General features: G+C 40.9%; 1 long non-coding RNA gene across 1 annotated transcript in view; it reads right to left on the minus strand.

Annotated features, from left to right (window-relative positions):
* The window catches only part of LOC136872740 (uncharacterized), a 35,044-nt gene extending 31,755 nt beyond the window's left edge, over positions 1–3,289 (minus strand). The window contains exon 1 of the long non-coding RNA XR_010859986.2: positions 3,200–3,289. This is a non-coding gene — a long non-coding RNA (uncharacterized lncRNA). The remainder of the gene's footprint in view (positions 1–3,199) is intronic.
* Between the last annotated feature and the right edge of the window lie 6,198 nt (positions 3,290–9,487).

The raw sequence follows: 9,487 nt of genomic DNA on the forward strand, positions 1-9,487 counted from the left end.
TCCATGATTTTTTATTCTGTTATGGTAACCAAATCAGAGTTCGGATCTATATCGGTAATAAAGACTTTTTCTGTTGCATGTGTTAGAGATTTTCTTTTTTTAATCTGACATTCAACAGAGAGATCAGTGTTCGAATCCAGCACAGTAATTGAGAGAGTGATTTTTTATAGTGGTTATGTGTTTAGTATTATTATTCTACCATTAATCAGAGAGATCAGGGTTCGATTCCATGCATCTGAGATTTTTATTCTAACGATGAACAGAGAGAACAGGGTTCGAATCCATATTTTTTTGTCACGGTAACTAAATCAGAGGGAGAACAGGGTTTGTATCTATATCTGTAATACAGAGTATTTCTGTTGCATGTATTAGAGATTTTCTTTTTTTAATCTGACATTCAACAGAGAGATCAGTGTTCGAATCCAACACAGTAATAGAGAGTGTGTTTTTATAGTGGTAATGTGTTTCGTATTTTTATTCTACCGTTAATCAAAGAGATCAGGGTTCGATTCCATGTGTTGAATATATTAGTAATTTTTATTCGGACGATGAACGGAGATAACAGGGTTCGAATCCATGATTCTCAGGGTTCGAAATCCATGTGATGCATGTATTAGAGATTTTTTATTCTAATGCTGAACAGAGAGAGAGAGAAAGAAAAAGATCAGAGTTCGAATCGATATTTTCTTTATTCTGTTTGCGTTATAAAGCTGATGATATATTCGCAAAATAAGGAGAGAGAGAGAGAGAGAGAGAGAGAGAGAGAGAGAGAGGTAGTTTTATTCCATGCAATCATTATTTGCCTACGTGTCAATTTCTATTGTTGTTATCAACAAGACACCGTGCCCTTCACCTAACATATATTTATAATCAAGATAAGTCTTTTTTCTGCTCAGAACACGATCGGAATGTATGCTGACTATTCAGATCTTTACTGTAAGATAACATCAGACTATATATATTCTAAACATAAAACATTAATGCTCTTCGTAGAGGGCACAGCACAATATATGTTTACGATCCTCTGTAACAGGATTAATTAACAACATGTTTTATCTTGTTCAGGAGGGGAGGCCACGCGTCGGATGGAGACTAAAGCCTTAGCGACGATGTAGTTAGGCTTCCTCCAAAAATGGAAAGGACGAAGGGTCATCTAGCGCAGGAGGGCATCTGTCCGTAAAACTGTGTCTGGTAACGCTAAAACTGGAAGGAGGAGGAGGAAGGATTGAGCTGACCTTTTGACGTCACGCTGTCGGGTACAGAGCGTTTCATGGTTTTCTATTTTCACATGAGACAAATAAGATGACGTTCGGAAGGGGTATCTCGCAAGATGACGCCGGGAAGAGGTATCTCGTTATAAAACAATTTAGTTTAAGGTTAGACCCCTCCAAGATAATGTCGGAGAAGGGTAATGTTGAGAAGGGCAGCTAGTCATAAAACTAAGGTCCTCCGAGGTTAAGCGCCTCTAAGATAATGTTGGGATGGGACATGTCGAGAAGGACAGCTTGCCTTAAAACTACGGTCCTTATACCCCTCCAAGACGGTGTCGGGGAAGGGGACGTCGAGCAGGACAGCTAGCCTCAAAACTAGGGTCCTTACGCCCCTCCAAGATAATGTCGTGAAAGAGTGCCCGACAAGATGGGGCAACTAGTTTTACAACTACGGTCCTTTGGCCCACTCTAAGATGGTGTCGCGAAGGTCATCTTGCCTTAAAACATGGTTCCTTAGGCTCCTCTAAGATGGTGTCGGGAAGAGAACCTAGTCTTAAAGCTAGGTTCCTTATGCCTCTCTAAGATGGTGACGGGAAGGGTGGCTAAGTCCTGTCAAGATGACAGCAGTGAGGTTAGGGATCGTTCACATTTTTTTAAATTCCGCGCCACATAAAAGCACATGGGCTAAGTCCCGTCAAGATGACAGCAGTAAGGATAGAGTCGCTCTCTTTTTCAAAATTCCGCGACACATACCTGTTAAGAAGCACGTGATGTGTAGCTAAGTCCCGTCAAGATGCGCGCGCATCGACATTCAAAAAAATTACGAGACAAGCTTATATTCTCTTTTACCAGAGACTATCGCCAGTCGATGCACGCGCGTCGACAATCGAAACATTTCGAGATGAGTTTATATTTTCTTTTGCCAGAGTGCTCAACTGTCCTCAGTCGATGTGCGCGCATCGACAATCGAAAAAAGTTTCGAGATGAGTTTATATTTTCATTTACCAGAGTGCACAACTATCGCCCCTCAATGCGCGTGCATTACCCTTTCTACTGCACGAGAATCTGCGCACCCACCATTCACTCAACGATGGTATAAGTACAAATGCTAGTCGCAGTTAGTATTATTTGTAGAGGACTCGTCGCCAAGGCGGTGGATCTCTAGGGAGAGAGGGAGAGAGAGAGAGAGAGAGAGAGCACATGTCTCACTCCACTCATCCATCCCCTATTTTTGGAAAGGGGAGCTGGGAAAAGAGAACTACCACTCTACCCTCTCCCCCGAATTCAACAAAGAAAAAAAAATTCTCTGAGGTTAGCCTTCCACCCTTGCGCGCCTCAGCACGCGGTTAAGTCCCGCCTGTGAAGTTAGCCTAGCCCACTTTCTCGAATTCCTGTTCAAGCGCGTGGTTAGGTCCTATCAAGATGACGGCTGTGAGGTTAGGATCGTTCACTTATTCAAAATCCGCGCCAAAACAAGTGAACGAGGTTAGGCCTCTCAAGATGGCAGCAGTGAGGTTAGCCACGTTCACTTGTTAACAAAGAGTAAAGTTAGGACCTGTCAAGATGGCAGCAGTGAGGTTAGCTGTGCCCACGTGCTCTAGAAAGTAAGGTTAGAGTCTGTCAAGATGACAGCTGTCATCTTGACAGCTGTCAAAACATGCTTTTGTTTGTAAACAAGACCACGTGCTCGTAACGTCACGGTCACGTGGCCGGGGTCAATGACCTTGGCCGAGGTCAATGAGCTCGGGTGTTGAATCAGCACAAAAAATGCTGACGATGTGTTTTAGAAGATACATTGCTATACTACTTATTTGGTTACAAAATGATGTTCAGTCGGCATAATATGCTTTGCAACGATACACTCCATACGATCATGAAGATTTGAATTGAAACTTAGATGCCTGAAAAAAGGGGAAATCATGCGCAGCTCCCACTGGGATTAACATAATACATTTCATTCAGTTGTGGTTATCAACAGATCTACTCACCCTCAGCCCGGGGGACGTATATACAGCTATCAGCTCCAAACACACTGGTGATGTTTCTGATTAAGAACTTTTTACAGTGCACCCCCTCTGAAACAAAAAGTTTATTCAACAATGTAAACATCCTTAATGTATTAATGATACAAATTAATAATTAATTATTATAATCTATATAAACTACGTTGTAGGGGGTCCGCTGTCTGTAATTTCGTTTGTTTTGCCAGTTTTCAGATATTTCTTCCATTATAGGCCAACTTAACACCGTATCAGTGGTCTTTAGTTTTCGTGTCTGTCTGTCTGCCCATCTGTCTTTTTGTTCCGCCATCACGGCGAAACGGCAGGATAGATCTCGACCAAACATCTTATTTATAGTATACTCATCCAGAATCAGGTTTAGATATGAATATGATATAAAAATCACTGAATAGACTGGAGATTTGTAGGAAAACCAAAACAGGATTTTTCAATTTTCTCTTCTACTATTAATTTTCTGTAAAATCCGTAGATGGTAAACAAAACTTCCCTTCATTTAAAAAAAAACATGTACATAATTTCACCTACTCTTGAAATGGAGGAGAAAATCACTATTTTCTGCGGGTTTCATACTCTGCATTAAGTGACTGACACCCCCGCAGACCGACAACGATCGTACCGGTTACCATGGCAATGTCTATGGCTGTTTGCCAGCAGGGAAGTACGATAGTACCAATTTCGTCATTATTCCTGTAACCTCGTGGTTGTTCGTTTGGTAGAATTGTAGAGAGACGTCAAGCTGCCATTCTGCTGGATATTTGCGGAATACCGTTAGAGGTTACAATCGTCTTCGAATAGCACTAATGGTAGTTGTTAATATCTCAACAGTGCTGCGGAGTGTGGCCCATTACTTCACAGCATAATGTGTTTTAGTGTATTTCTCTTCTACTTCCGTTTTCTGCTTCAATTTCTTGCCTGTGCGTTACCTCTTGAGGCTTAAGTAATAAGACCATAAGTCTTCTTCCTTTCCGTTTACCTAAGAATCCCTGCGTCTAATTACTCCTCTGTTACCGCTTTCTTAAATCCATAACACGTATTATCACAATTTAGTGAGGGACATTTCATTTTCCAATATATCCACTTTGTATTTACATATTTGTTCTATACGGCTGTCTTGAGTTATTATCATATTTTCAATTAAAGTCCGCTTACTTACTGTAACCGTATTATTTTCTTCCTTAATTTTTCTGTATGTATGCGTGTGCGAATTCCGAAACCTGGACAATTACATTTGAGGAAACATTCCAAGCTGTTCAAATGTATAAATGTTTGACCCCCAAAAAAGATCGAATCGAATGACAATGCAGACCTTCGTTTTGAATTAATATTGCTGGCTAAACGGTAATCATATCATCAAACAGATAACACAATCGTCGCTCAATTTGGAGAGATCTACAGCTTTTGTCATATTACTTTTTCGTATCTCGAACCCTTGTACGAGAGATAGAGCTCTCCCGAATTCGATTGTGAATGGCAGTAGGAAATGTGGCTTGCCATTATCATGAAAACTCCCCAATTCGTATCTACACCGAAAACAACGTATTGGGTCCTCCCCGTGGTGTTTCTCGGATAACGCTAAGAGACACGCTATTTGATATGTTATTTACTGCGTGTAGAGGAATTTACGTAGAAATGTGTATACAAGATAAAATACCGTAGCGAAGCACGGGTACAGTTGCTAGTAATAATACCAGGGGTACAGCTTCCTCAGCCAGTTAAACTGCGCGCCTTCTCTAAGGCCGTCTATGTAAACAAACTTGAACTTCTGTACGACAAAATACTTTGGTCTTCAACTTTTAGATGTCTCTACCATCGGTTTAATTGCTCCTTCTAGCGGGCTAAACTCCAATTATTTCAGAAATAATGTTTATTTTTGAGGTTTATAAACGTGGTTCTGAGGATTTTTTAATTTTCCGAAGTTGTCAACACTTCAGCTGATTCCTCCTCGATTGTAATCAACCTACCAAAAACTTGGAAATATTTTCTCTGGCCAATTAAAACCGGGGGTGTGTATTGGAATCCAGCCTATCAGTAAAGAGTTGTGGAAGCATCCTCTTAAAGTATTTTAAAAGTAGGGAGCTTTAGGGCCATATTGTCTGAATTGCTCCAGTGATTTTGAGTGCGGCGTGTCCGAAGGGAGGCAGGGGCGCGGCCTGCGTGAGGAAGGCCCAGCGACTCCAGGTAATGGCAGAATTTTCATAGGCATGTGACAGCTCTTGAGGATAGTTTAGGGGAAGGTTTCAAACCTCCTTTATTTAATGTCAATTTCTAAATCTGGTGGTTTAAATGTGGAATTATCGGCACGTCTGAGGACTATGCTCTATTCTCTACTGGGAAATAGGTAATGTAAGGGAACGAAGAGTGTTGACCCTCTGCCGTATCTCATTCAACCTCGCGTGGGGTGACTGAAGTTTTCAAAAACCTCTTAATTTCGTAAATCCTTTTGGCATTTATGTTTCATATTTAGTCACCCCTGTGTAGTATCGGATTAGCCCCTGTATCTTTGGGCCGTAAACCCACTTAGGGTTTTAACTAAATATATAAGGAGGGCAAGTGATTCGCCTCCTAGACTTTTGTTTATGGCCGATCGTGTGCAAACATTTCTTTTAAGCTAAGGTCCCTGTATATTTATTTTTGTGTGCAAAGTTTTTCTGGTGTTAGTTCCCTTTGGGAACAATGAATTATATAACTGTTGAGCAATAGATAAGCCTACATCGGGGCAACTGTGTATAAATACTTTAATTGACGCCAACCGATAGGTTGTAAGGCGGAATTGGAATGCGCCATAAGAAACTAATGCCTCTGCGAGGCGGTACTATGGTATATTTGGAGCGCAGACTCCTATGTCATGAACATGATTGGAGCAAAACATGCTGCTGTAAAATATTGTTCCTGTCAAGAGCAATAAGGCTATTTTCTATGTAAATTAACAAATTGATAAGTATCTCAAATTTTGCACCTGATGTTCGGACTTCTAAGTCCCCTGTATTGTAAGAGCCGACAAGCTCATTACTATTGTTATTATTCAGTTCGTTACGACCCCTGAGGATCACGAGTGACTTGTTCGGTACGTCTTCTTTCTTCCCAATACCTCTTCATTCTCTCATTCCTCCTCTTTCTCTCGGCTTCCGTGATCTGAATCTGGATCCTGGTGTCTGTCCATCTGTGACCTTCCACGAGATTTTTGTATGAGGACCTATCCTGTACTGTCATCAGTGGATATTTTGCCTTTATGCCAATAGTCTCCCAATCTTCTCTGACTTCCTTCATCCACTTATTTCCAGTTAAGCAGGTTGCATTCCATATCTTCTTCGTCAGCCGACTGTCATCCATCCTCATGAGATGTCCAACAAATCCTAAACTTCTCTTTCTTATCACACTCGAGATTGGTTCTACACTCGCATATAGTTCCTGCCTTGATCTGTGTACCCAGATTTCACCTTGCTTTTTGTTGCCCCATATATGTCTCAAGATTATTCCTTCCTCCTTCTCCAATTGTATGCATGCTCTCTTGCCCAATGTCAGCGTTTCATTTGCATATAATGCAGCATTCCTGGTGGTTATCATGTAGTCTCGCAGTTTGGCGTTCCTCGAGAGGTTCTTCTTTCCATATGTAGTCATGGCTGCATATCGTAGTTTCAGCAGCAGTTGAGCTCTGTCTGTGGTACTTTTGTTGCCTTGTACTTTACCCGTGATGTTCTCACCTAGGTACCGGAAGCCGTCGACTCTCTCTACCACTTGGCCTTTTACATTCCAATCGGTCTTCGTATTCAGTACCCTCGTCTTGTTGTAGGATATTTTTAGACCAACCTTTTCTGCAGTCTCAGCTAGATTTGCTAGTGCCATCTTCGCGTCTTCTTCCTTCTCAAGTAACAACACCATATCATCTGCGAAGGCAAGGCAATCCACTATGACATTGTTTTTGATCTTATATCCAATCTGTACACCTTCTATTCTCATGGTTCTATTCAACTGTTTCCACTGCTTCATCACTTCATCCAACACTAGGTTAAATAATATTGGCGACAGACCATCCCTTTGTCGGACTCCTGTCTTAATTTCAAAGCTGTTTGACAACATACTCCGGTATCTTACTCTAGCGGTTATAGCCTTCAATGTTTCCCCCACCAATGCATGTGTCGTAGAATCCAATCCTCTGTCGCGTAGGATGTTCAGTAGTGTGTTCCTGTCTATTGAGTCGTAGGCTTTTGCGAAGTCTACAAATGTAACTATTGTGTCTTTTTCCTTTCCTGTGTCTGTGTTCTATAATTTTCTTGAGTTCAAAGATCTGTTCTACGCAGTTTCTCCCTTTCCGGATTACCACCCTGGTATTCTCCTATAGTCTATTCAAGCTGTGCTTCCACTCTGCTCAGCAATAATCTCGAGAGTATCTTGTACCCAGTGTTTAGCAGTGAGATACCTCTGTAGTTATCCAGTATTCTTTTGTCTCCTTTCTTATGTACTGGTATAATTATGGCTTCCTTCCAGTCTCTAGGTATCTTCTTATTTATCCAGATGTCCATTATTATTCTGTACATGCTTTCTTCCATTGCAGGACCACCCCATTTGATCTCCTAGGTGCATATACCATCATTACCTGCCGCTTTGTTGTTCTTGAGATCCTTGATTGCCTTCACAACTTCTGATCTGGTGGGTGCTCGTCCTTGATTGATGTCTCGGCTGTACTGTAGAGTCATACTCCTTGTGGGTGCTTCTGTGTTCAGTAGATCTTGGAAATATCTTGCCATTTCCTCGCATACGTCTTTTTCACCTATGTTCAACCGATCTCATTAATATTGTTTTCATTCATTCAGATCTTCTATTTCTCAATTTTTAAACTAGAAAAAATTACTAAAACTTCAAAATTTGTTGTGTTAAGTTCTGTTCTAGTTAATTCCTTGTCCAGCCATTCAACCCACATGCTTCTTATCCCTCTGTGAGCCACGAAATTACTTTAAAATTACAATAATGGTGACTTCTGGAGAGGCTTGGTGGAGATCTTTCAAGTTGACACCGTATTATTAGGCGACCTGCGCCTCTGTAAGGATGGGGTCCTACCTAAGGTGCATTCTAATACTCAAGACGGCAAAAACTCCCAGCCTCCAAGCCAGTCGAATTAACCAATGAAAGCTAAGTTCACCGATCCGATCGAGAATCGAACCCAAGATCCCTCGAACCAAAGACCAGTGGTATAATAACCATGTAACCTTGCAGCCGAAAATTAATGTATATAATGACAACATTGTTGCTTAATTTTATGGTGTGCATTATTGTCCATTACCGACATTACGATTAGGGAATCGTAATTTTTATTACGTGATTGTTTAATACATGCCATTAATTGTGTCTGTAATTAGATGTATTAGGCTAGATTATATGCGAGGTAGTTTGCCACTGCTTTTCTTTTCTGCGGTAGAAGTGCTATTCACAGTTTCTAGACTCACTTACTTACGCACTCTGACTGTCATTACTAAGAACCACCCGAACTTCAGAAAGTTCGGTACTGCCACAGTTTCCCTGCAAAGTGGCTCAGAGTGTAGCTCGCTAGCTTTCTCTTATCAGTAGTATCTTTAGGTTCTCAAATACGCCAGATTCGTGTCGATAGATTTACAAGCACGTCAAAGAACTCCTGCAGGACAAAATTTCCGAAACCACAGCGTCCTTGAAAACCCTAAAACAGTAGTTCGTTGGACGTAAAGTCATTTATTATTACTACCACAGCAATACAGGGAACTGGGACTTCAACGGAAGCTACATTGTATTTTCTCTACGCTGTACATAAGACAGATGATGAAATACTCCATTATATTCTGATTCTCATTTTAATTTCTTTGCATATAATTTTTACACCTTATAAATTTTTGTTATATTTTAATTGCACGCAGTTCCCTTCTTGAACTACCTTGAACTATATAGTGAAACGTTCAACCATTTATTAAGTGGGGATTACTGTATTTCCGAAATAAAGTAAAATATTATTACATAAAAGTGCCTTGCAATTCAGCTAGCAAGGTGATAGTGCTGAGCGAGTAACAAGTGTTGGAATTACGAAGGCGAGTTATTCAACCGAACATGGTAGTGTCAGTGGATCATTATCGGCGCGCTATAGGCAGGTGGCAATGCAGAATGTAAATGGAAAAAATACAGGCAGGAAACAAGAAACATAACATCATGCAGATGGTGTTAACATCAGTGGTGGTGATGGTGCTATTGGTGATCGGTGGTATTGAATTAAACCCAGGGCCTGGACTGTCTTGG

Source organism: Anabrus simplex, chromosome 4, assembly GCF_040414725.1.
Source record: "Anabrus simplex isolate iqAnaSimp1 chromosome 4, ASM4041472v1, whole genome shotgun sequence".
Classification (NCBI taxonomy): Eukaryota; Metazoa; Arthropoda; class Insecta; order Orthoptera; family Tettigoniidae; genus Anabrus; species Anabrus simplex.